Raw genomic sequence first — 27,952 nt, 5'->3', positions numbered from 1 at the left:
GGGACTTCTCTGGTGGCGCAGTGGTTAAGACTCTGCGCTCCCAATGCAGGGGGCCCGGGTTCCATCCCTGGTCAGGAAACTAGATCCCACATGCATGCCGCAACTAAGAGTTCACATGCCGGAACTAAGGAGTCTGAGAGCCGCAACTAAGGAGCCCACTTGCAGCAGCAACTAAGACCCGACACAACCAAATAAATAAATAAACAAAATAGTTTTTAAAAAGGCTGAGAAACGGTTGAGATGAAAGACAAAGTGTAGCAGCTTTTCTATGTGGCTGTTCCCTTCTCAAAAACAGCCTTATCCATCACCCCGACCCACTCCACTTGCTTCCTTAGGCTTACATGTCAATTTCTGCCTGCACTTCTGCTGCCAAGGGTATGTTTATGAAGTTCTTATCTTATTACCTGCAATATGGACCATCTCTTTTTCCCTTGTCTGACTGCCCCTTGGGGTTTTCTCCCACCACAGTGAGTGAGGGCAGGGCACTAAATAAGAGCCCAGGAGAGTATCCCCAGGTTTGCCTTATCTGGCTGATGGCTGTCTCTGAACCAGATGCCATCTTTTACTGACACTGGACACGGGTATGGGTCTCCCATTTCTGAGATAGCACAGTGTCATATGCCCTGTTTTCTTTTGTTCGCTTAGAGAGCTGTTTCTACCACCCAAGTCACTTCCTTTTAATAACTTCCAAACCTTTTCCACATTCTAAAGTCAAAATTTTGTGTTGCTTGTGTTAACCACTGGACTCAATCAGCAGCTTTGTTTTAAAAACAAGGCTACAAAAATCCTCTATGTTAAAACAGAATTGGTCTTTGGGGAAGAGGAGCTCTAAGAAAAATGTGTTTGGAGTTTAATCACACCACCAACAAAATAATTTAAAAGTCATTTGAATTACAAGTAATCAAAAAAATATCATTGCTCACCAAACCTAAATGGCTACATGAACCTCTACCTGTAGGAAAAATGGAGCAATTGTGGTAGAAAGAGAATAAAGAATTGGAACATATGTTTCTTTGGTTTAACCTCAGACATAGGGAAAATCTGATTTGAAGGAAAATGTACGTAAAACGTTTTTCACTATGCTGCAGTCACACATTGGATTTCAGTGCGCGCTGGGGAAAAAGGTACATTTTGACCCATTCCAGTTCATTCTCAGGACTAGACACGGCATGATTTGGAGGGAACTAGAAAGATCTCATACCCCAAAATAATCTTTTTTATACCTTGGGACAAAAAATATATCAGAATAACCCCCAGAGAGTATCTTCCTAGAATTTCCTGACTGGTAAGTTTTGGCATCATCACCTGTCATATGGACTGTGGCTTTTCTTTTAATTAATTAATTGATTGATTGATTTTTGTCTCTAATTTCCCCTCCTTTCTGAGTCTTGTTATCTCATCTCAGGCAGTCAGTCACTTAGATTTCAGCATGGCTTTGTTCTGCAGTGCAAAAATTTCAGGATATAAATTATCCAGAGTGATAGGAGTACACTCTGGCTACTTAAACCAGTTTGATGCTTCTTAACTCATTAAACCCAAGTTTAACAGACTGTTACTCAAAATTCACTGCCACATCAGTTGGTGATTCAGCTCAGTTCTAGTCACTACGCACTGCCCTTGGTCCCAAATGAAAACAGCTTTCTCTCTGCAACTTCTGGATACTGCTTGAACAGTTCTCTTTGGATTCTATGTTAAACCCCTTTATCAAATTTCTAATCTCAGGAGCCCTAGGCCTATTCAGGTGAAGTGATTTAAACTGCTTCTTCCTCCTTCTAAGCCTTTTCTAGACAACTTATCTGTATAAAGCTAATGTACTTCTCCCACTGGACTCTTCTAGTGTCCTTCCTGCTCTGGTTCCTCATGCCTCTGGAACTTTCCCCAAGTGTCTCTTTAAGTAACTTCTACCTTTCATTTTATCCATCTTTTCCTCTCATAGTTTTACCTCCAGGACTTCCAGAACCTTCATCCTATCCCTCTTTTTTTTTTTTGAAATGGATAATTTTTTTTTTTACATCTTTATTGGAGTATAATTGCTTTACAATGGTGTGTTAGTTTCTGCTTTATAACAAAGTGAATCAATTATACATATACATATGTTCCCATATCTCTTCCCTCTTGCATCTCCCTCCCACCCTCCCTATCCCACCCCTCTAAGTGGTCACAAAGCACTGAGCTGATCTCCCTGTGCTATGCGGCTGCTTCCCACTAGCTATCTATTTTACGTTTGGTAGCGTATATATGTCCATGCCACTCTCTCGCTTTGTCACAGCTTACCCTTCCCCCTCCCCATATCCTCAAGTCCATTCTCTAGTAGGTCTGTGTCTTTATTCCTGTCTTACCCCCATCCTATCCCTCCTGATAAAACATAAAGCCCATTTACATTTCAGTTACTCTTGCTTCCATATGAACAAGAGCACTATATCCTTAAATCCACACATTCACTGGGGAAGGGTTATCTTTTTTTTAGTCACAAGTTTAATCATCAAAAATCTTGTTAGCCAACACTGCTTTACATTTGGCACCTGACTAAGACAGGAAGACCCTATCGTAGGGCATAGCCTAGGACCTGGATGCAGAGATGGTTAGGAAACACATGGGAGATTACAGTAATTCATTAAGGCTCCAGAAAGGATACAGCTCCAAAATTTGGGGAAGAGGTCAAGGAAAGGTTAGCTTCTGATATTCAAACTAAAAAATTTGGACAGGACTGCATCTGCAAAAATGACTCACTTTCAGTGATTTAAAAACATGTCCCAAATGGAGCCATTGTCTCTTAGTCCAATTAAGAAAGTCACTGGGTTTCTCAAAAAACTAGTCCACTCAGTGAAATTGTCAAATGCCTCAGATTCTTGTTGTGCTGTCATAACAGGAGGATTGGAAGTCGGCCTCAGACCTCATAAAAGGAAGGCAAGAGAGCAAGCTGATATTAGACTTACCCAGCATCCCCAGATGGCAGGACACTTTGGCTTCGGAGGACCAATGTCAATTATTTAGTTAGACTATACCTAGAATAGAACAGGGGCAAGGTACACTTAATTTTATAAAAATAGCCAGTAATTACATCTAACTATTTTTGTTGTTATTATTTTCACCAAGTGTTGCAGTAGGCAGAGAGAACTAGGAAGAGGAGCGGATATGAATGTCACAGATGAGGAAAATGATGTACACTTAGCGCCAGATAGGAAAATAAATTGCTAAATGGAAGTTTCACAAGAGATGCAGCTCAGGAGTGGGTGAACAGAAAGAAAGACTCAGAGAAAGCCAAGGCTGACCTACTGATAAGAGAAAGTCAGGATGAGGCATAATCACAAGGGAGTGCATTTATAGATAACACCTGAATCTAAATGCCTGCATGAAGAGGAAAATTGGGAGAAGACGTCCCATGTGGAGCTTGCTATAGCAAGCACTTTTTTCCCCAATGAAGCTGATACTTTGCAATGTCAAGCAATTGAGGGGTAAGCATTTAGAACCAAAGTAGAAGATAGGGAATAGCATTTGATTAGTTGGATGTATTAAATCAGCTATCAAGACAGACTGCATAAATGCTGCTAGAACTGTGTTACTTAATATAAGAAATAAGTTCAGGGTTTCCCCAATTTTAGTCTTTGGGAACTACCTTTATCATCTTGGCCATATCCTCATACCACTTATACTCTGTTTAATGTAATTCTTTAAAACAATTAATTTTTTTCACACTTTAGCTTCACCCTAAACAATAGTATCTATGACCCCATGAGTTTGATAAGCTAGTTACATCTTTTTCTAACATATATTAATGTAAATGTATAACCTTAAAAGTTCTTCATCTGTGTGACAGAATAAATGAACCTGTGTATTGCACAACTGGTGATACACAGATCCCATTCTGAGAAACCCTAAGGTTTATCAATATATTGTTTGTCTACCATAATGTTGTGGTTTGGTGTGTAAGAAAGTAAGTACTAAATGCACTTAGAACTTTTTCTTCAGGTTCCTTCCCTTTTGAGAGGAAAAAGGAGGAAAAACATAGCCTCATTAATTCCCTCCTACTTGGGTGGCTCAGGGACTTATTTTTAAGTTATTGAAACCGCTGACTACTCAAAGTGTAAGCCAGGGTGGGTAGCCATTTGTAAGAGGGCTTTAGATTAATAGAAGAGCAAGCTCTCCCCTGGTATGGAAGGAAGTGTATGTAGAGAGGCAGATGGAGTGATTGATTGCTCCTGGATACACTGAAGATGCTTTTATTCAGGCTACAACACACCATAGAGAAAAGCTGTGGATGGGAATGAACAGTGTACCTGTTGAAAGACAGACCCTCTTTGGAGAAAATCAACTAACATTTATATTCAAGTACCCACATACTATGAAGAACAGGTAAAGATCCAGCCTACCTGGACCCACTGCACACATCCTTATTGAGTTTCTACCAAAATGTAGCACCAACATTTTGTCTCCCAATTGGATTTACCACTAAGAGAGAGAGGTTGAAGCAAATAGCCAATGTTGGCATCTGGATATACATAAATTCTGTAAATTCTGAAATTGGCATCCTAACTTATAAATCAGCCTCTTCTGAGTTAAGTTAGAATGAATGAGTTGTCCCTAGACTTGAACAATTTTGTAGGAAGTAAAAAACTAATTTTTCAACCTGCAAGGCTAAACATCTGTGGAGGCTCTACTAAGAAAATCATTCATAGTTGGGGCCCAGGTTGATCAGAAGGCTAGCCTATCTTTCTTTGAAACCTCAGTAGGTAAACGGGTACTAAAGACAAACTTAATCTCTGGTCCAGTTTTCCAAAGGTTGGCTCTGCTCGTTGGATAGCATTCTGAGGGGCTCCTATTACCCATCTCAAAGCTACATCTAACATCTTACTAATGGAGGCTCTGCCTTGATATTCAATGAAAGATATTCACTAATGGAGTATTTTAAGAAATGAAATGAGTTTATGTGGTAGGTAGAGTATTTTGAAACATAGCAAAGATTGGTTTGTGCTAGAAGCCTTCATTTGGTGAGAAGACTGGCTTCTTGTCACCAAACCATCTGCCTGTCTTCCATGGGCTATGCTGACCTTCTTGTTAAATTGTCTTTTGCCCACTTAGCTCATCAGTTAACAAACTCTGTTAATTAGATGCTAAGAGAACAAGGTGATGTCGAGGTAGCTAGGTAGCAAAATCCAGAATCAACTTCTAATTATACAGTACTGAAAACAAAGTCTTTATCACTAAATAAGCTCTGTCTGTAGCAGGTTAGTACATAAACTTTATTTTTACTTTTCTTTTAAGTGGTCACGCTGGGCTAACTTCACAAAAGTAGTTACTGCTATAAAAGTCTTAGAAAAAAACACAGTGGTAAATCTTCATGACCTTGGGTTTGTCAATGGCTTCTTAGCTATGACACCAAAAGCACGAGCAATAGAGGAAAAAAATAGATAAATTGAACTTCATCAAAATTTAAAACTTTTGGGGCTTCCCTGGTGGCACAGTAGTTGAGAGTCTGCCTGCCAGTGCAGGGGATGCGGGCTTGAGCCCTGGTCTGGGAGGATCCCATGTGCCGTGGAGCGGCTGGGCCCGTGAGACACAACTACTGAGCCTGTGCGTCTGGAGCCTGTGCTCCGCAGCAGGAGAGGCCACAGCAGTGAGAGGCCCGCGCACCACGGTGAGGGGTGGCCCCTGCTTGCCACAACTGGAGAAAGCCCTCGCACAGAAACGAAGACCCAACACAGCCAAAAATAAATAAATAAATAAATTTATTTATTTAAAAAAAATTTTTTTAACTTTTGTGCATCAAAGGACATTGTCAAAAACTGAAAAAACCCACATAACTGGAGAGAAAATTTGCAAATCACATATCCAAGAGGGGACTTGTACCCAGAAAATATAAAGAACTCTTACAACTCAGTAACAGAAAAATAAATAGCCCAATTAAAAAATGGGCAAAGAGACGTACAGATGATCCCTAACTTATGGTGATTTTTCGACTTTATGATACACATTCAATAGAAACCGTACTTTGAATTTTATTCTTTTCCTGGGGCTAGCTAGCAATATGCAATAGGATACTTTCACAATGCTGGGCACTGGCAGTGAGGTACAGCTCCCAGTCAGCCACGAGATCATGAGGGTAAACAATCGATACACTTCCAACCATTTTGTACCCATACAACCATTCTGTTTTTCATCTTCAGTAGAGTATTCAATAAGTTACATGAGATATTCAGCGGTTTATTATAAGATAGGCTTTGTGTTAGATAGTTTTGCCTAACTGTAAGCCAATGTAATTGTTCTGAGTATGTTTAAGGTAAGCTAGGCTGAATCATGTTCAGTAGGTTAGGTATATTAAATGCATTTTTGACTTATGATATTTTCACTTTACAGTGGGTTTATTGGGACATAGCCCCACCAGAAGTCGAGGAAGATCTATATAGACTTTTCTTCAAAGAAGACATTCAAATAGCCTACAAGCACATGAAAAGATGCTCAACTTCATTAATCATTAGGGAAATGCAAGTCAAAACCACAATAAGATGCCACTTTACATCCACTAGGATGGATATAATTTTTTTTTAAGTAAATTTATTTATTTACTTTTGGCTGTGTTGGGTCTTCGCTGCTGCATGCGGGCTTTTCTCTAGTTGCGGCAAGCGCGGGCTACTCTTCGTTGCGGTGCGCGGGGCTTCTCATTGCGGAGGCTTCTCCTGTTGGGAGCATGGGCTCTAGGCGCGCGGGCTTCAGTAGTTGTGGCACGCAGGCTCATAGTTGTGGCACACGGGCTTAGTTGCTCCGCGGCACGTGGGATCTTCCCAGACCCGGGCTCGAACCCATGTCCCCGGCATTGGCAGGCGGATTCTTAACCACTGTGCCATCAGGGAAGTCCGTAGGATGGATATAATTTTTAAAAAGGAAAACAAGTGTCGGTAAGGATGTGAACAAATTGGAACTCCTGTACCTTGCTGATGGATAACTAACATGGTGCAGCTGCTGTGGAAAATCGTGTGGTGGTTCCTCAAAAAGCTAAACATAAAATTATCATATGACTAGCAGATCCACTTCAATGTATGTAGCCAAAAGAATTTAAAACAGGTACTCAAACAAACACTCTCGCATAAATGTCTATGGCAGTACTATTCACAATAGCCCAAAGGTGAAAACAACCCAAATGTTCATCAATGAATAAGTGGATAAACAAAATGTAGTATATGAATACAGTGAAATACTATTCAGCCATAAAAGAAATAGAGTACCAATACCTGCTATGATGTAGATAAGCCTCAGAAACATGAAGCTAGTTGAAGGGAGCCAGACACAAAAGGTCACATACTGAATGATTCCATTTATATTAAATATCCAGAATAGGTAAATCCACAAAGACAAAAAGCATATCGGTGCTTGCTCCAGACTGAAGGGAGGTAATGGCGAGTGACTGCTTCATGGGTATGGGTTTTCTTTTGGGGGTGATGAAAATGTTTTGGAACTTGATAGAGGTGGTGGTTGCACAACACTGTGAATATACTAAATGCCGATGAACTGTACACTTCAAACTGGCCGATTTTATGTTATGTGACTTTAACCTCAGTTTAAAACCAAAAGCAGCTGATGATTGTTACTTAATGATCTGACATGCAAGTGTGAAGCCAGAATCAACAGAATGCCCCATCGTTATAGCCATGACTTTTGATGGAGTATTCAGCCCATTGAATTGGAATAATTTTCTAAAGAACCATAAAAGGCTATCTTTTCAGGGGAATCCTTTTTATGAGTGTGTATGCTCAAAGTTTAACTGATATCTGTTAAATAGCAGTATAAATTATTTAGCACTGTTTCCCCATAACTGATGGAGAATTGGTTCAGAACAAGTGACATTAATTTGAACACGACTGGCTATCCGAAGTGACTAGGAGATCCTGGGGAACTTGATAGTGTCGGGTGATGAAGCGGACAGATACATGGCACTGCAGCTGACAGCTTAGAAACCATAGAAGTACATCTACTATTCTGAGGAGTACTAATTAGGACCAGGGCAAACCAATAGGAGAAATGCTTTAGGAGAGTTGTACATCACTCTACTAAAAGCAGGTGAAGCTGCCAGGAGAGCAGGTTCTATTCCCGGGGATACAGATTTGGGGTAGAAAAACGAAGAATCCTTACAGGGAAGATGTGCTTTCTACTGTATGGAAGTCAGTTTTATTAACTTACACACAAAGAAATGCTTTGATATGAGCCACCTGAACCTCTGATTAAAAGGGATTAACTTTAAATTTGCTCTTTTCTGTAACTGGCCTCATTTCCCAAACTGGTTAAAAATTATTACCACCCTAAGGATGATTCTTGAACTGTGTTACATGCACAGCTTGATAATGTGCAAATGTTTCCATAACACTAAACTATCACCTCTCTTCCACCCTTTGGAAAAGTCGAGTTTACTTACCGAATTGAAAAAAGCTTATAATGATCACTACAGATGGAACAATCTCACCTAAAATAGCCAAGAAATAAAATGAAAAGTTACGTTTATCCTTTGGGGTCGGGGGGGTGGTGGTTAGACTGAAACTCAAACCAAGTCTGGTATCAGTTAAGATGTTTTCTCGGCTGTAAGTATTCAGAAAATCAAACTAACAGTGGCTTAAACCAGTAGGGATTTATTTGTCTCACAGAATTAGAAGACAGGAGGTCAGATTTCCTGCTGAATGATGCCATCAATGACCCTGGCCTTTTCTATCTTTCTATCCCATCCTACTTAGCCTCACACTTTGGACTCATGGTCACAATATGGCTACCACCATACCAGGTATCACGTTCACATTTAAGACATAATGAAAGATGGATGAGTGCTGGAAGGAAGAAGGTGGCATCAGCCACATCTGCTCCTTTTTAGGAAAAATAAGGCTTTCCTGGAAGGCTCACAGTAGATCTCTGCTTATGCCATATTGGCCAGAACAGGTCACAGGGCTAGACCTAACTGTAAGCCTGGTAGAAAGAAAATATTTAGCATTTCTAGCCTCCATAGTGGAAGGTTGGGAATGGGGAAGAGGGCGGGGAATGGGTTTAGGCTGGTCTTATTGTTTGCCACACTTTTCCTTGTACAAGCATTAAAAAGATTCTTAGATGGAGAAGTAAAATAACTGATTTTATGGATAATAACAAGAACATGGACAATGTATGACTCCTTTTCCAACTCTCTTAATCTAGGAAGTGTGAAGATGCTTGTTTCCACTTCATTTCAGGAAAAAGGAAAACTGATCTACTTTAAATGGTTTGTGGCCTTCCTTTTCAGGTCCTAAAATATCTTCATGCATATTGACTCGTTTGGTTTTCCTACATTTAAGAGAAAGACAGTGGGGATTGGGGATGAGGGGAAGATGAGAAACGAGCCATATGATCATTTACTCACCCAAATTTAGAAATTTAAGGGGTCCTGGTTTGGAGTTCAGGCTATTTTAGCCAAGTATTTTGTCCCTACTATTCTTCCTCCCTGTAAATGCCCAATTAAACACATACACTTACACACACACACACACACACACAGATTATAAACAGTCACCACCAGCATAAGCAAAGGAAGAAATTACCTAAACCTTGGCCTGGGCAATGGAAGGAAGGCTGTGACTGAATACCCAATGCCAGGAAAGGAGGGAAATTATTTTTTCCCTAGGGAATTCAAATCTCTTTTAAGTTATCACACCTGAGAAATGGATTTATGCAGCAATAATTTAGGGAACAGTGGTCAGATTTATGATGACATAAAATACATTCAATTTCCAAAACAAATCCAGCTTCCTCTTTGTTATCCACAGAACCTATCTTACCCAACCAGGCAAAGTAAGCTTAACCTTGACAAACTGCCTCCCTGCAGGAAACGCTTGCGTCAGCTGGCAGATTTTCCCAGCTACGGATTTGTAACGACTTTCTTAATTTTGAAGAACAGACTAAATGACTACATAAGGATCTGAATATGACCACCCACAAATCTTTCTGCTAACTGATTAGTATGAGTTATTATTAAGTGGGTTTTCCATGTTTCATAAGCATTTCCTGTGCTGGCGCATCCTTTGTGATACTGCATATTGCCTCTGACAAATGATTCAAAAATAAAATATGAGCTTCAAAGGAAATGAAGCCAACTGTGTGGCAGAATAGATTTCACGGAAGAGTTTAATAACATCTTAGGGGGAAGAACTTTAAAAATACATTTTCCGAGAAAAAAAGATAGTAGCTTTAAGGTTTGCACATTAATGGAAAAATAAGTTTTAGCAAAAGAACAAAAGTCTTCATAAAGTGCAATGTTTATAGGTTTAGCATTTGAGCTTTAATAACTTGGCTGCAATTGTGATAGGAATAATCTGTAAATATCACTGGAAAGGCAAAATACATTCTCTTCTCCCAGGTTGAAATGGACTTCTAATCTGCTAGCCAAAGGGCATAGTTTAACTATCTCTATGGCAACCATTTTTTTTCATTTATCTCAGCGTCTGAAGAAAGAACATGCTGTGTACAGCTTGGTAATGCAGTTGTCCCAGACTTTAATAAATTTGCTTTTACATGCTGTTTACAGACTATCGTATCTACAATCTTAGATATTAAGGTTGAGAGATACACAGGGTCTTCATAAAGTTCTTCTACAGATATCTGGTTATATTAATTCCCTTTGGCAAACTCTTATAGTACAATGTTTTATATTTTGGAAAGTATATCTTAATCATTTCCATTTATCTTCCCAATACCCATAAGGATGGAGTAAGCTCCAGACGCGGAAAGCGTTGGCTAATATTGAAGGCAGAAGAGTCTGCTGACCTTTCATAGACATTTTACAACAACCATCAGAGGCTGAGAAGACAGAAAATCATCTTGTCACAAATGCCATAATGAAGAAGGACAGCCAAAGTTGCAGACGTGAGAATCTAATATTGGAACTGAGAGAATGAAAGAGTTAGACCTACTAGCTTCCAAACTTGGAGAATAGTAATAGCTAGCCCATAAGTGGTGAGCTAAGAGTGCTGGGCACTGGAATAAGTATTTTACATACTCAATTGTCACTGAAATCTCACAAGATTCCTGTGAAGAAGATATTACCACCATTTTCAGATATGGAGAGGAGGTTTAGGGAAATTGTTCAGTAAAAGTTAGATCCCTTCTCTGCTATTCTCCACTATGACGATGTATAACAAATGATAATCATTCACTTGGTCATACTTGATTTCATGCTGTAAGTATTTAGTGGACAACTGCTTAGTGCTAGGTACTGGGCAAGTGATTGGGAAAACCAAACTAAACAAGACCAGCATAAGCCCTCCCCTCGCAGGCCTAACTTTGTTAGTCTAATGTGGTGCAGAGTCCATGGTTAAGAAGTGATAATAGCTAATACTTGCATAGCATGTGTTTTATGCCAGACACTAAGTGTTTGACATATGTTATTTCACTTAATTCTCCCAACATCCGTACCACTTTACAGATGAAGAAACTCAGTCAAGGCTAGAGGCTGAGTAATTTACCCAGGGTTATACTCCTTGTGATTGACAAAGTCAGGATTTGAACCCAAGCAGTCTAACTTGAGGAACCACTATCTTACTACTGTGCTATTCTTTCTCTCTAAAATTACTTATTGAAATAGGTTGATTAGAGACCTCTCTCACTGACTGCCAGGCCTGTCAGTTAACTGTTGGATACCTTTCGCTTAGAGAGAGTCCGAATGAGAAAAGAATGAAAGAAATAACATCTACTCAGGATATTGGGAAGAGGGGTTTTTTCAGGGATGTGACAAAGCAGGTCAGGGAGCTGAGAATACAGCTGAGGATAAGACAAGCATGGTCTGTGTCCCCTTTGAGCTCTCAGAGAAGCGCCCAGAGATTTCGGAATGAGGGAACTTCCTGCCCTATGGGGTCCAGAAAGTTTTCTCTGAGGAAATGGTGCTTGAGAAAATCTGAAGAATTTGGGACAAGCCCTGAGGGCAGAAGGAACACACTGTGGAAGTTTTGAGGCAGGAGAACGCACGATGTGATCAAAGAACTAAGAGAAGTTCAGTTAGGTGAACGCAGAGATGGAGGAGGAGTGTGGCACAAGGTGGAGGTGTGATGTTACTTGAGAGAGCAGACCGTGTTGAGAACCCTGGACTTCATTCTAATGGCAACAGTCAGCCATGGAAAAGCCTTTCAACTCAGGAGAGTCATGGTGAAATTTGCTTTTTTAAAAAGATTACTTTGGCCAAACGGTAGAAAACAAATTAGAAGAGGGAGAAATTTATGTAAAGAGACCTATTAGGAAGTCTTTGCTTCCTAATTGTACTTTGAGTGAAGTTTGGTGGAAGGCTAGATTGGTGGGGTGTTGACAGTGGGGATGGAGAAGAGAGGGAAGACTCGAAGATAATTAGAAGGTACTTAGGACTTAATTACTAATGGAAAGACAGGGAAGAGCCCGGGACATCCAAAGGTAGAAATCTAGCGTCTGGGTAATTATCAAGCTAATTAGTGGAGCAATGCTAGCAAGTTGCAGGGCAGATAGAAGAAGCCGGAGGTTGCGTGTAGGATGCTGGTATGGCAGCTGGAGGAGAAGGCAGGGATTGATGCCTAGGATGACAGTAGGAAGAGGAATGTGGGTGGTTGTGGGGAGGGAGGCTCCTGATGTTTCTTTGCCACTTTCAAAACCACTTCTTAAATATTTTACTAAAATTCACTTTAGCTCTCTGGTGCAGATTTACTGATGAAGGTAAAATTTGAGCTAATGATTTTTTTTTTTTTTTTTTGCGGTACGCGGGCCTCTCACTGTTGTGGCCTCTCCCGTTGCGGAGCACAGACTCCGGATGCACAGGATCAGGGGCCGTGGCTCACGGGCCCAGCCGCTCCGCGGCATGTGGGATCCTCCCGGACCGGGGCACGAACCCGTGTCCCCTGCATCGGCAGGCGGACTCTCAACCACTGCGCCACCAGGGAAGCCCGAGCAGATAATTTTTAAATGGAGAAAAGTTATTAGCCAATTCATATATTAAGATCCTGTTAATATTTTCTTCATCAACACAAATCAACTTTGAGCTGAAGTCTCCTTTACCTACTAAATCATCACTGGCAACATTAGTACTGGAAAGGCAGTGTCTAGTCTACCTGAACTTGCCTTATAGAAGTTTATTTGTAAGACTACTATTTGACTCTTGGAATATAATTTCTAATAGAATAAGTTAAAAATCATGAATGACTTCCCAAACCAGTTCATAAAAATTTATTTTAAGCCTTAATATAGCTAGAATAAGAATCTATATAAATCATGTTGAAGTGATCAGTCACATTTATTCAACAAGCTCAGTCTAGCATCTGTTAGATTCTGTTTATGTGCTGAGAAATCAACAACAAACAATACAAAGGTCTTTGCAGTCTAGTTGGAAATAAGGGGCTGAGGAGAGGAGTTATGGCAACAAGGTTTTCTGTCCTCTTCTACCTTTACCCCTTTCTCATTTCTCTACCCCAAGAGTGGAAAGCAGAAACTGCCCAGGGAATGTAGGAAAGTGAAGTTTACTGAAGTAGAAATGTGATAGGCTTTCCTTCCTGCCCCTTCTCCCCTTCCCAGATGCTGCCGCAGATTCCCTTCCTTTGTGCTCTTTCTCTCTATGGAATCTCTCTTCCTTGACCAACTGGGGCTAATCTCTGGATCAGTGGCAGGAATGTGGAGTAGGGCAGGGATTGAACAATGAGAAAAAAATAAGTCTTTTTTTAAAAAATTAATTAATTTCTTTTTGGCTGCATTGGGTCTTCGTTGGTGCCTGCAGGCTTTCTCTAGCTGTGGTGAGCGGGGGCTACTCCTCGTTGCGGTGCGCGGGCTTCTCATTGCAGTGGCTTCTCTTGTTGCAGAGCAAAGGCTCTAGGCGCGTGGGCTTCAGTAGTTGTGGCACGTAGGCTCAGTAGCTGTGGCACAGGGGCTTAGTTGCTCCGTGGCATGTGGGATCTTCCCAGACCAGGGCTCGAACCTGTGTCTCCTGCATTGGCAGGTGGATTCTTAACCACTGCACCACCAGGAAAGTCCCAAAAAAATAGTCTTGAGAAAAGCAAGACAGACTTACAAATGGAAAGAGAAAGGGAAAGATACATTCCCAACAGGAACAAAAAAGAGTCCCCATTGAAATCAGAAGAGGAGGCAGTTCATATGCAAGATACCCAAATCAATACAGGGCTTACCATTCTTTGTAGGATTCTCACTCAACTGTTTTTTTTTTTTTAAAGAAAATTAATTCTCTGAAAGGCAAGATTTACTTAGGAAAAATTAATAGTTATTTCTAATGTAACTACCAAATGGTAATTTCCTAATGAATTAATTGGCTCAGAGCTATATGCTTGTTCTTAAAAAAACAGAAACTGACTATTGCTAACGTCAGCAGAAAAGGAATTTGCTGGAAAGGTAGAGGATAGGTCATAGATTGGACAGGAAGGCTAGACTCCAAGGCTGGAAATTTGAGAGGAGCCAGGGAAAATTAGGGAGCAGGCCAAATTCCCACTGCAAGAATTGTCTGTTTGTGATGTCTCAATGGACATGCCAGCCATTTTTGCCTTCTGCTGCTGCTGGATGCACCTCCATGTGTGAATTCAAAACTGTCCCTGTATAATACTTTCACTAGCCCCAGATTCAAAGCGCTGGGCAGAAGCATCTAATTGGCTTTGCCCATAAGGGAATGGGGCGAGGGAACGCCTGGCTCCGTCACTTCCAATAATCACACAGAATGGATTCCATCAGAGTAGATACTGGGCAGCCACAAAGAGGACAAATGCCCACTGCACCCTGCTTCTGATAATTTACTAAAGTGTTCTTTTAATGAAAGGGTAGAATTCCAGCCAAGGATTTCAAAAGCATTTGCAAGGGCAGCAAAGAAATTCTGCCTCACGGTTATTTTCACTGGCTGACTCAAATAAGCACCACCCAGGTCTACATTTGACTTTGATTCTTAGATCTTGAAGCACACCTTTGTCAAGATTGCCATTTGTCTACTTGTGGCATTGTCTCATTAGAAACCCTCAGCTCTCTGAAGGTGTAGATATATCCATTTTATATACCCATTTTACATATGACATGACTGAGTCTCAGAGAGGATAGTGTTTTGCCTATAATCATGTACTATAGGCCTAATTGGTTATTATGGAATATAAACAGATTTGGAGTAATTAATTTCTTCTACCTTATTTACTCCAATTTAAGTAAAACATGACTAGTAAAAATTTTTTTAAATTATTTTTATTATTTATTTATTTTTGGCTGCGTTGGGTCTTCGTCGCTGCACGCGGGCTTTCTCTAGTTGCAGCAAGCGGGGGTTACTCTTCGTTGTGGTGCGCGGGCTTCTCACTGCGGTGGCTTCTCTTGTTGCGGAGCACAGGCTCTAGGCGCGCGGGCTTCAGTAGTTGTGGCGCACGGGCTTAGTTGCTCCACAGCATGTGGGATCTCCCCGCACCAGAGCTCGAACCTACGGCCCCAGCATTGGCAGGCGGATTCTTAACCACTGCGCCACCAGGGAAGCCCCTGTAAAATTATTTTTAAAATATATATTTCCTCTAGGATTATTTCACATTTTTTCTTCATAAAATGAATGATAGTGATTTGAAAGTCCCTGATGGATGATAGGAAATTTCTTCGTTACAACAGAAATTGAGTCCATTAATTATAAATCAGAATAGATAATGCTATTCAAAGCTTCGCATTTCACCTGGAAAGAATCTAATTAACAAGATTCCTTTTTATAAATTCATTTCTGACCTATTTCCTTAAAGAATTGAAACTAGACTCAAATATATTTGTTCTAGTTAGTTGTTGTGTTTGAAACTTTTATATTTGGGATTCTATGTACAGTGATAACACAAGTAAGTTCAAATGAATTTTTAAATTAAAATTATGGATATTGAGAACAATAGCTTTGAGGAATGTGTACTACCATCATGCCAAACTCAGTATTTGGGCTTAAATTCCCTACAAATTCTAATTTTTGAAGGGACCTTTTTCACAAGTCTAACACTGTAAAGTTTTGATTAAGGAATCCTTGGGGAAACGTTTCTTCATGAGGAAGTTCAAGGTGTTAAAGCCAACAAAAAGCTTCGTAAATCATGCAAAGCAAGGCTTCCTGAATGTGTTAGCAGGACAACGCCACCTCTGTACAGAGTTTCTATTTTATCCCTGCTAAGGTGAAGATAAAATTCCCTTTGAGGTAATTATGAAGTCTGCAAAGTTTGTTCTCAGGTGCAAGGCATGCTGGGACCTCAGCAGCAAGAATAAGGTCTGGCCTGGCAACACAGGAGCTGTGGATGCTGGTAATTCTCCAGTGCTCTCAGAGGTGCTGTGGTTTAGCAAGCTCGAGCAGCATTCAGGGGCTTATTAGTGGTTGGTCAGAGCATGGAGGGAGGGTTTCTGAGTGGTGGTTCAGTGTAGGAACCAGACAAGACACATACCAAAGCATCCATTACGCCAGAAAGTAGGGCCTGGCCAGCAGGATCCAGCCACATGGGAGGTCAATTTAGTAGGAAGTAGTTAGAGTTCTGTGCCATTACTCACCACCAGGGCTCAGGGTGACCACAGAGAGAAAGGAGGATTGGGATCTACAACCAGATGCAGGGAGACATTGAGGGTCTAGGGAGTCTAACTGAATTCCAAGCCTCCCTTGTACTTCCTACCTCAGTTAGATACAGCAGAGGCAAGACTGGGATGTGTTTGGGGCGAGCATCAGGAGACCTGGAGTAGAGGAGCTAGGAAAGCAGAGGCAGTCAAAGTGAGTTAAGGTTGACATCAATCTCCTCTCTCTGTGCCCTTCTATCAACTCAGAAGTGACCTGTCCCATACTGTGGACTCCCAAGTCCTTCCTATTTTCTTCACCTCCTTGCCCATATCGAAATACTGATGGGGTTTATTTTGATATGATTGCTGATATGATTGCAAAATACTGAGTGCTATTTGTTTTGATGGTTAAATGAACTGTATTAAGCATTTGGGGGGCTTGCATCCCCAGAGCTCATTGTGAAGATGTCCCACCTCTAGCTCATGCTATGCGAGTGGTCAAGGGCAGATCTGCTGGCCAGGACCTCTGACGTGACTCTGCCACAAAGGACTCTGCCCCCAAGTAAGTGATTCCCAACTAAGGGATTTCCCTCTCTCAGGAATTGAAGTTGCAAGACATAGAGGTAAGGAGCCAATTGATGGGTCAAGAAAGCCATGCTGAATCAGGCTGGGGCAGCCGTCTGTGGACTTGAAGAGTTGAAGTTACAAAAAAAGCAGCAATTACAAGCAAGGAGAAGAAGTCAGTTGGTAGAGAACAGGCAGAGCAGATGCAGGAGTCTTGTTTCCTTGTGGCTCTCCAACACCCAGCTCCAAAGTCCTGACCATCTGGCTCAGCTGTACTGGGGGTCCTGTCCCTGGGTTTCTGTGCGATTCCTCCCCACAAATTTCTTGAACTGCCTTGGGGAAAATACTGTTCCTTTTAACAAAATGACCCTCAATCTATACACAACAGAACAGAAAAAAAGATCAATGTATTAACCAATCCCTGTATTTTCAATCTTTGTGTTTAGTTACAATAACAAGATGGTTTAGTGGGGGCAGGACAGAGGGAACCACAAAATCATTCAGGCCTATTTTTGAAGCTGCCCCTAAAAGTTAACCTGACTCCCTCCTTTGTTTGGATGAGTTATGGGCATAAAGATCAGAAGACGTCTTCCCTTTTCACTGCGGCCAGCCTTCTCCCTGCTCCTTCGCACACATGGGCACGTGTGTGTGCACCTGCCGGTGGCTGAGCTTGCCATGGGTCACCCACCGGGACCTGCAGCGCACCCTACCCTGGCTCAGCACCTCTGCTGCTCACACCCACCTTTATATTTACCTACCACTTGCCCTAAGATCCCTCGATATAATTTTTGTGCTTTCTGATCCCTTAATCTTTAGTGCCTAGTGAAATGCCTATCCTCAACTCTCTTATCTCCCTAGAGAATATTAGCCTGAACCTTATATATTATTTGACCTAGGTAATAGGTTTCTGATAAGCATTGCTTTAACAGTTTCTTTCATTCATAGTGACACATCTGAATGAGGGATCACAGATTTATTTTGAAAACAGTCCTGCTGTGTTTCTACTCACCCAGGCAACATGCCAGAACCAGAGGCTTCAGGTGGTCATCATTTACCTCCGGAGGCTTCTTTTCCTCCCCAGCAGGAAGCTAGGCCCTTTCTCTTGGGAGAAGCTGTAGTATCCTCTCAGGCATCAAAATGTACTGCAATGTCTTGTTTTCACAAGTCCATCTCCTTTAAGACTGTGCTTCTGGGCTTTCCTGGCGGCACAGTGGATAAGAATCCACCTGCCAGTGCAGGACACGGGTTCGATCCCTGGTCCGGGAAGATCCCACATGCCGCGGAGCAACTAAGCCCATGCGCCACAACTACTGAGCCTGTGCTCTAGAGCCCGCGAGCCATAACTACTGAGCCCACACGCCACAACTACTGAAGCCCGCACCTAGAGCCCATGCTCCCGCAACAAGAGAAGCCCCTGCAACGAGAAGCCCACACACCGCAACTGAAGAGTAGCCCTCGCTCGCCACAACTAGAGAAAGCCCACGTGCAGTAACGAAGACCCAACGCAGCCAAAAAAGACTGTGCTCCTTTCAGAATCTTTCATACATTGAGCACAGAGTACAGAGACTAAATATGGATTATAAAAGGCCTTCTTTTGGGGGTTCTTAGGAGAATTGAAAGTAAATGAATTTAAATTAAGTGCATGCAAAGCATTTGCAGTGTTGTGAGAGTTCCATAAACATTAGCAGCTATTGTTACTATTACGATTATTATTAATAAACTCTGCTTCCTTCCACCTAGCTTTCTGTCTGGGTATCCCTGTGGGTGATGTGCCATTAATAAATAGGGAACTAAAAAGGAGATAAAACTTGGGAGTTGGAGCAAAATAATGAGTTCATTTGGGGACATTAGCTTCAATGCTTATGAAGAGACCCAAGCATGAGGCTAACTTAAAAACACACACTCCCATTGTCGGGACTCAATAAATGTTGACTAAATGAGAGAATGCTCATTCATTCATTCATTCATTCGTTCCATAAACGAGTTCTTGGCCCTGATTTAACCCTAGCCGTTCAATAGCTTTAAGGAACAGGATCAAAGTAAACGTAATGCTTATTTTAAATTGTATATACCATTAGCACTATTATGAACGTTATAATACCAAAAAACTGAAGAACACTGATCTATTATGTGTTTTTAAATTTCTTTCACCAAATAATCAAATATTTATTTAGTACCTTCTAATATGGGGCTTTAAGGCCCTGTATAAATAATCAATGTTCACTGGGCAGCAACCAATTTTGGATTCATTGTTCAAACATCCAAACTGACCACGAATGTTCTCTAAGGACTTAAGATGCCTGATTTCTTCATTATCCCTCCTTACCTATAACTAGTCCTTAAGTCTCCCTGGTATGTAGATGTCACACCATCTACATACCAGGGAGAATGAAAAATTCTCCCTAATCTGCTCTGTAACTGTAAAACATAGAAGCAAATGAAGAATGAGAAGGAGGAAGGGGAGGAGGTGGAAAAGAGGACAGAGGAAGAAGGAAGGAAAGAAGAAAAAGACAAAAAGACTGTTCTATGTTCACATCGCCAAGTGGGTGGCAGGTGAGGGGAATCGATTGTTCTTTTCCCTTTCTTTTTTCTGAAAATAAGAGGAGTGGAGATTATTTTTAAAAATAGGTTGAATAACAATCTGCTTCCTCTGGTTCTATCAGGTAAGTGTTCTGGCAGTGACTAAGTGGCAAGCCTTAATAACAAGGTATTTGGGGCAACTTTTCTTTCCTGAGGAGCTACTGGAAACCCTTTGTATTTACTAACATTTCTCTATCTCCTTAAGCAGCACTTTCATATCACCACTGTTCTTATTTTCTCCCTCAGCGTTCTACCCTAATAACCTCACTTCTTCAAACATCTCTGTGCATTTTATTCCAAAAGATTTTGACTGGAAAATCTACTCTTCAGAATGGTCGAAAGCATGTTTCCATTTCAAGATTAGTAAAAGGCTCAAATTACAGGAAATTGCTCGTCTTTAACCAGTCAGGTTCTGTTGAGAGCAATTCACTGAGACGTCACTATGGAAACCACAGGTGGTAGCAGGAGGTCAATCCAGTGACTCAGCAGGTGGTACTTCCCTTCAAGTCAATAGTAGCCAGTGCCCCGACAAGATGCCAAGCAAACAGCACACTTTGGGTGTTGCATTTTTTAGGTGGTATACACACTGACCTTCACTGGGCTCAGGTGTAACCAAATTTTAGATGAGCCAAAACACGAGCAGGAAAAACAGCAAGAGAGAAAGATCAGAGTCAAGTGGTGAAAGAGAGAGAGAAAAAAAAGAGTAAACTTCCATTCTACTCAGCTTTGTAAATCACTTGAAAGTTGGCCTCAGTGACTGGAACTGATTACTCAGGGGAAGCTGTAAGGGAAGGATGCGCTTTCCTGTTAGGCTCATTCTTATGACCTACAAGGATAAGATATTGCTAGATGATGATCAGCTTTGTTGCCTGGAATCTTTTTTTTTTCTTAATGAAATATAAACTGTTAAAAATTTGCAGTTTTGCATTTTAATTTAAAAAAGAAGGATCCCTGGTGGCATTTTGGTAGCAGCTTGGCTAACTTTGACTAAAGCAGGCTCTCTTGACGATGGCACTATTGACATTTTGGACCGGATAATTCTTCCTTGTGAGGGTTCTGTCTTGTGCCTTGCAGGATGTTATCAGCATCCATCTCTGGCTTCTACTTACCAGAGGCCAGTGACAGTATTACCCAGCCCAAGCTCGCTCTGCTCACCACATTACAGGCCAATAAATCGGGAGACGAGTTGTCGGGGGCATGGAATAACGCCTTGAATCGGAAAGCCAGCAGACGGAGAAAATGGCAAAATTCGTCTTGCCTCAGTCCGAATTCGGGCTCCTTTTATTCAGAGGAAGGGGAGGGGGAGAGGCCCACCTCGGTGCCAACCAATGGCTGAGCAGGACCGCTATCGGTGGCACCTGCCCCGCCCCTATTACAACAAACTTCTACCCCTACCCAGTTGGTTGTAACAATAAAAAATGTCTCTAGACATTGTCAGATGTCCCCAGGGCAACACAACTGCCCCCAGTTGAGAACCACAGGTCCAAAGGTAAAACGCCTTGCTCCCAGGTGTCTGGGAGCTGTGAATCCAGACTCTTCTTTAACATTTTTGAGGAAAAAAGTTTTTTAAATTGAACTTTAAGCTTCAGTGCCAGAGGAATAAGACTCATTTCAGAAGTTTTCCCCCTCCCTAGACATTTGCAATATATGTGCCAAGTATAATATATATATACTATATATAATTACTTTATACTGTTTTTTAGAAAATGCTTCTGTCCATTCATTTTATCGACCTCTCTCTTTGACTTCAAGTTGAGAACTCCGTCATCATACTTGAGAGTAAGCTCTGTGACCATTCACCCTCCATCATTTCCCTCTACACTGCCCTCAAGTAAACATGAGAAAGAAAGATGGCAAACATGGAAATTTTCAAAAGTGATCAAATGGCTTTTAGATAGGCCAGAACACTGTACTAGTACTAGGGTTTCCATCACTGAATACCCTTGCCCATCACCTTCAATAAGCCAAAAGATGTGGTCCTCCTTTATGTTTTGTAAAATTTAAGAAAAAATATAGCACAGTTAAAAAGAAATCAAGCAAAAGGGAAAACTGGGGCTTTGTTTTTTAACTACAAGACCGGATATATGTACTCTCATCCCCTGTCCCTTAAGAGTAACGGCTGGGTCCTGTTTCAGTTACTGTGATTACTCTTCAACAGAACAATAACATCAGAAAGGTATCTTGTAAACATCTATTTGGCCTAACTTTATATATTTGATTGAATTTTGGTATATGGATATATTTTCAATAATTTTAATCAATTATTTCAATTAATTTATTCAAATTGAGGTGTGGTATGGGTGACAAAAAATACCTTGAATATTTTCATCAAAATGAGTTTAACCAGGGACTTCCCTGGTGGTCCAGTGGTAAAGAATCCACCTTCCAATGAAGGGGACATGGGTTCGATCCCTGGTCGGGGAACTAAGATCCCACATGCCACGTGGCAACTAAGCCCGCACGCCACAACTACTGAGTTTGTGCGCCACACTAGAGAGAAGCCCACGTACCGCAACGAAAGATCCTGCGTGCTGCAGCTAACACACGGTGCAGCCAAAAAATAAAATAAATAAATAAAATGTTAAAACACAACTTACATTGATTAAAAAAAAAGAATGTAACCAGCTATAATGCATAGTTCAATTAATTTAATCAACTTTTTGTTGTATCAAATATAATTTTTATTATTAGAACCATCAAAAAGTTGAGCCACATGTTTTTTATTCATGCATGTGGACGATATTTTTTTTTTTTTACTATTTCAGGACAAAATATATTTTAAGGCAGCATTCTCCTTACATAGGGACATTCTGCATTCCTTGGCTTATGGAGGACAAAGGCATTAAGGAAAAAGAGCTAAGTCATGAAAATACATAACTAAAATCATAAGCAAATATTCTACCAGGGACCCAAGTCTGGGTTTTATTTTATGTCAGCAAACACTTACTGAGCACTATATGCCGAGTGCTAAGTGTTGAGCTTGGCTGCTTTCTCTCCCACGGTCACTCCCAATCACGTAACAGTTACTTTCACTTAAAACCAATATTAAATTAATATCACTTAAGTGAATATCACTTAAGACAAGTATTTAAATAGCACCTTACAAATGAATTGCACTTTCACTTACATTAATTTCAGGATAAGTAAAAAACTTACTGTGCACTTAACAGTGATCTGAGATCTCCTATACGGAAATACGAATCGGTATTAAATCATAATGACAATGGGAATGAAAGTGGGTGGCTGTAGCAGCCACAGGAATGTGCCACTCAGATCTCCTTCAAGAGAACTGGCAGTGGGGAGCGTCGTTTCCAAGAACCCAGCTGCAAAGCCTCTGGATCCACCACCAGGCTCCTGTCGAGCTACACTTTCCTGGGCTGTTCCCAGCCAGTGACTGAGCACAGCAGGGGTCTTAGTGCTGGCCTGTCATCAAGGGGCTCAGGGCTTCTCTGACAGGCAACTCTATCTCAAGGACTCCCCATTGGCTTGGCTAAAGGCCTCCTAGAGCTGCATTGCAGTCTGAGGCGCTTCCTACTCAGACCTTCTTTCCATCTCCTGTCACAGGTGTCAAGCCTTCAATACAGGTGGAAGGCTCTTGCCGCCTACTCCTGTTCCCTCCCCTTTATCCTTCACACAGTTCCCTCCGATAAATCTCTTGCTTGTCTAACCCTGATTGGTGTCTGTTTCTCAGAGAACCTGAACAGGCCCAGGTGATACTGGGAGTGATTCAAGAAAACACATAGACAGTAAGATGGAGTTTGGAAATAGGCTCACTCACTCACTGCCTGGCTGATAAAAACTATCCTGTGGCCCAATTGCTGAAGATTTCAGTGGTGATGACCTAGAAAAATATCCTGATGAAGGAAACTACCATTGCAGGTGTGATGATTCAAGCATCTGAAAGACAGGAGGGGCAAAAAGCCTGTAAGGATTGCAGAGTCACTGGTAATTAAATTGCATTGGTGCCCTGCAGAGCAACAAAGGAGGCCATTAACAATTAAATGTAAGTGTGAGAGCCAGAGACTAGAGGCTTTGCTGGTTTCCAGAGGCCCTCAGCTGCTGCAGTAAAAGTGCAGACAAAGCTGAGAAGCAGACAAACGATTTGATAATGAGAGTTGTAGAGCTCCTGAGACATTTAAATGCTCAGCCAGTGTAGGTCTGTTATGCTGAGGACAGGGCTCTGGTAGAGAAAACAGGATTTTGAAATATGGGGTGGGAGATCTCTAAGGATGTCTCAAGGATTGGGGCACTGCAAACCTCCTTGAATCCCTAGAACTTGGAGAGGTGGTCCACCCAAGGGCTAGCACTTCCCCATGTGGGAAGATACTGCAGAGGCTTCTCCCTTGCAACGCAGCAGGTATGGAGCTCTCCCCATCTACACTGCATGCTGCCAGCCCAATAACTGAAGTTAAATTCCAGCATTTCTTGTCTGGGGATATGTTGGCCTTGACAAGAGAGGAAAGAGTTTACACATCAAAGGAGCCATGTGTACACTGGCAGGAGCCAGGGGAGTGCTGTTGCAATTGGATTCTAAGGGGGCTTGATCAAGGCGGCAGGAACATAACACTGAAAAAGGAAGAATGCGTTGAACTGGGGGCACTTTCTTAATTCATGGGATTTACCACCCTGGCAAGGACTCAGGAGATGGGGTAAACGAGTGTGGCTCTTAGAAGCCTAGAGAAAGTGATAGCCAATGTTGAGCAAAGTGGAAACACCTGTGTTGCTTTGGTAGCCTATAAACGAAGAAATGAAGAGCTGAAGGAAGTTGGCATGCTAGATGGATATATTATTATGTTAGGCTAAAACCGATTATGTTCCATGGGAAAGCCTAGAAGACACACCATTCACCAAGGTCAACAGGAATGTGCTGGTGAGAGGAGCACTAACATCACCAAAATGTTCATTGCTGGCTCTCCTCTGCAGGCCAGAGCTGGGCTCATTAAAATCTATGGTGACCATACCTTTGCCCCCAAATATATACCAGTAATAGAGGTCAGGGGGTGGTGCTTCACCATTAGAAGCCAGGAGGCTGTAATGATCAGCAAGGCTGAGGGACAGCCAAATAGTCTTAATCTGCAGGGAATTGTGAAAACAAGGCATGGTGTCCTTTAGGCAAAACAGATGGGCATCCAATGAGGGTACTCCTTGATGCCTACAACCAGAAAAAGGCAAGACTGTAGGAGTAGGGGGCCAAGTGTAGTCACAGTAACAAGCGCAAGCTCTCGCTCAGTTACCAGACCTGAGCCGGCTTTCATATCTGGAACCACCGACTAGAGAGGTGGCTGGGTCCCTAGGAGGAAGGACCTTGCAAAACCACAGCAAGTATGTGCAACAGTGGTTTCTCAAAAGGACCTATGACCATTTACTCGGGGAACTGTGAGAAAGGGGGAATAGCTAGATATTGCAAGGACTTTTGGACCCAGAGTTTGATTCCCAAAGACCTAAAGAGTCATCATGACCCTGTTAGAATGGAAGCTCATGAGGGCCATTTAATAAATGAAGATCTATCTAAAGTCTAACTTATAGACTGGGTAAGTTATAAGTCCAAGGACTTACCCAGTTGTCGTTTCCTCAGTTCCCAAATGCATAAATGGGAATGATGTAGCTGGAGTAAACACCATATTGAATCCCTGCCCTGTAAGGTAAGAGGGTAAGGAAAAACAAGTAAAAAACTTCTTAAATTTCACCCCATCCTCCCAACCAAGGTAAATCTAGCAAATAAAAAAAACACTGCATTGGGGGTGGGTAGGACAGGGAAGATTAGTGCCATCATTAAGGACTTAAAATATGGGGGCGGGGGGAGCAGGGAGAGGAGCAGGTGTGGTTTCTTTCATATCTCTGTTTAATTTGTCAGTCTGACCTCTGCGCAAACCAGATGGATTCTGCAGAATGACTGTAATGTCAATGCAAGCAGGCCCAGTCACAACTGCTGTGATGGACATAGTACCGTTGCTAGAGCAAATGTGTTGCTAGGCCTCAGGTACATGGTATGCGCTTATTGATCTGGCAAATGCATTTTCTATTTCAGTTTAAAAAGAGGACCAGCAACAGTTCACATTCACATGGAATGAATACTATTCATTTAATTTTGCCCTTGGGCTGTTAACTCTCCTGCACTCTCTCATAGTCCAGAGAGATCTGGACTGACTGGACATCCCACAGAACATTACATGTATCCATTACATTGATGACATTCTGCTGATTGGACAGGACAAGCCAGAAGTGACTAGTACCCTTGAAGCCTCGGTAAGACATATGCAGTCAAGAGGGTGAAAAATTAATCCTATGAAAGTTCAGCGATCTGCCACTTCAGTGACTTTTTAGAGGTCTAGCGATCAGGGGCATGCCATGGTATCGCTTCCAAAATATTGCATTGGAAGGAAGCACTGTGCCTGGCAGGCCCCTTTGAGTTGTGCAGGTGACATATTCCACACCTAGGAATATTTATGCTCTGGCTCATATGTTGGGTAACATGGAAGCCTACCAGCTTTGCATGGGGCCCAGGGCAGGAAACAGTGCTGCAGGAGGCTGTGGTGCAAGCAGCCCTGAAACTTGGGCCATAAGATCCAGCAGACCTTCCGGTATAGGAAGCATCACTGGTGGGAGAGATGCAGTGTGGAGTTTATGACAAGCCCCAGCAGCAGAATCACAACACAAGACTCTAGGATTCCAGAGCAAAGCCGTGTCATCTGCAGCAAATTAAGCCGTTTGAGAAATAGCTCCTAAAACGTTGCTGAGCTCTGGTAGACACAGCATGCTTGACCATGAACACCAAGTAACCATGTGTCCAGAACTGCCTGTTATGAGTTCAGTCAGACTCACCAAGATATATAAAGTTGTATGAACTCAGCAGCAGTCCCTCAGAAGACAAAAGTGGTACGTATGTGATTGAGCCCAAGCACAACCAGAGGATACAAGTAAGATGAATGAGGAGGTAGCTCAGACCTACACGTCAATCACAGTTGCATTAACGCTGTTTTCCCCATTTGTACCTATGGCCATATGGGGAGATGGGGTACAACCAGCTGAAGGAGGATGATGCCCAATACCAGTGGGTTGGCTTGGCTCAAATTGTGGGTGTGAGACACAAATGGACCACAGCTGCATTAGAGACATATAAAGGGGTGGGCCTTGAAAGACAGTAGTGAAAGAAAATCTGGGAGCAAGGTACCTGCTCATAGTTTTATGTAGAAGTGGCCTTAGGTGAGATTCCTGGGCAGTGGTCAATGGCTGGCCCTCTGGTGAGGGTATGGGCATCCACCATAGAAGAGGCACTTTCATCAACAACCAAGTAGATAAAATGATCCCATCATTTGACACTGGCCACCCTAGAAGAGGCAAAATGGGCACATGGATAGAACTGCTTGTGGCAAAGATAGAGGCTATGATTGAGCCCAACAGATGAACTCCCACTTACCAAAGCTGATCTAGCTATTGTGTTTCTGACTGTCTGATCTGTCGGCAAGAGAGACTAATGCTATGCCAATATGGTGCTACACCTTTAGGAACAACAGACCACTTGGTGTCATCTAGACTACACTGGATCCTTTTGATTCTAGAAAGGCCAGCAATTCAACTTCACAGGGATACCTATTCTGATATCCCCAGATACCAGAGCTACAAAGTCTCAGCCAGCACCACTATTTGGGTGTTAATAGAATGCCTAATTCACAGGCATGAATCCCACCCCAAAACAGTTTTTATCCAGGGGATCTATTTCAGCAAAGGAGTGAGAGTGGGCCCAACCACAGAACCCACTGATCATATCACATAAACACAATCTGCAGTCTCACAGACCACTGGAGTGGTCTACTGAAGACACAACGTAAGCACCAGCTCAGAGGCGACATGCTGAAAGGATGGGGTACCATGCTTCAGGATGCAGTATATGCATCAAATCTCTCGGATACAAGTGATGTCTCCAATTACCATCACTTCCAGTGACCCACTGGAGGATTCTGCTTACCATTCCTAGAACTCTGGGCTCTTCAGGGTTGCAAGAATTGGTCACCAAAGGGGGTACACTCTTACTAGGGTACACAGCAAAAGTCCTACTGAACTACATGCCATTACTGTCACCAAGGTACTTTGGACTTCCTATGTCCAGGGACCAGCAAGCTAGAAGTGCAGTCACCCTTCTGGCAGGGGTCACTGATGTTGCTCAGCGGGAGTCGGGGGGATGGGAGAACTATGTGCAGAACACAGGTGACCCGTTTGGTGCCTACTGGTATTCCCTCGCTCCACTGCAGCTGTAAATGGATATGTGTAACAACCCCAGCCTGATAAGGGTGTGATTAGCAAAGGTTGGAACCCCTCAGGAATG

At 42.1% G+C, this 27,952-nt stretch overlaps 1 protein-coding gene across 2 annotated transcripts in view; it reads right to left on the bottom strand.

Annotated features, from left to right (window-relative positions):
- The window catches only part of DCAF13 (DDB1 and CUL4 associated factor 13), an 86,102-nt gene that overhangs the window by 21,592 nt on the left and 36,558 nt on the right, over positions 1-27,952 (bottom strand). The window contains exons 12-14 of one of the 2 annotated variants that reach the window (XR_004346399.1): positions 26,801-26,957; positions 25,186-25,264; positions 2,937-3,005 (exon numbers count right to left, since the gene is read on the bottom strand). The gene's annotated coding sequence lies outside the window, so the exon portion shown is untranslated. Of the gene's footprint in view, positions 1-2,936; positions 3,006-23,474; positions 23,527-25,185; positions 25,265-26,800; positions 26,958-27,952 lie in introns of those variants that run through there. The other variant, XR_004346400.1, reaches the window with a different exon arrangement.

The sequence above is a fragment of the Phocoena sinus genome, chromosome 17 (genome assembly GCF_008692025.1).
Source record: "Phocoena sinus isolate mPhoSin1 chromosome 17, mPhoSin1.pri, whole genome shotgun sequence".
In the NCBI taxonomy this organism is placed as follows: Eukaryota; Metazoa; Chordata; class Mammalia; order Artiodactyla; family Phocoenidae; genus Phocoena; species Phocoena sinus.
This window is presented reverse-complemented; position numbering and strand designations above follow the sequence as displayed.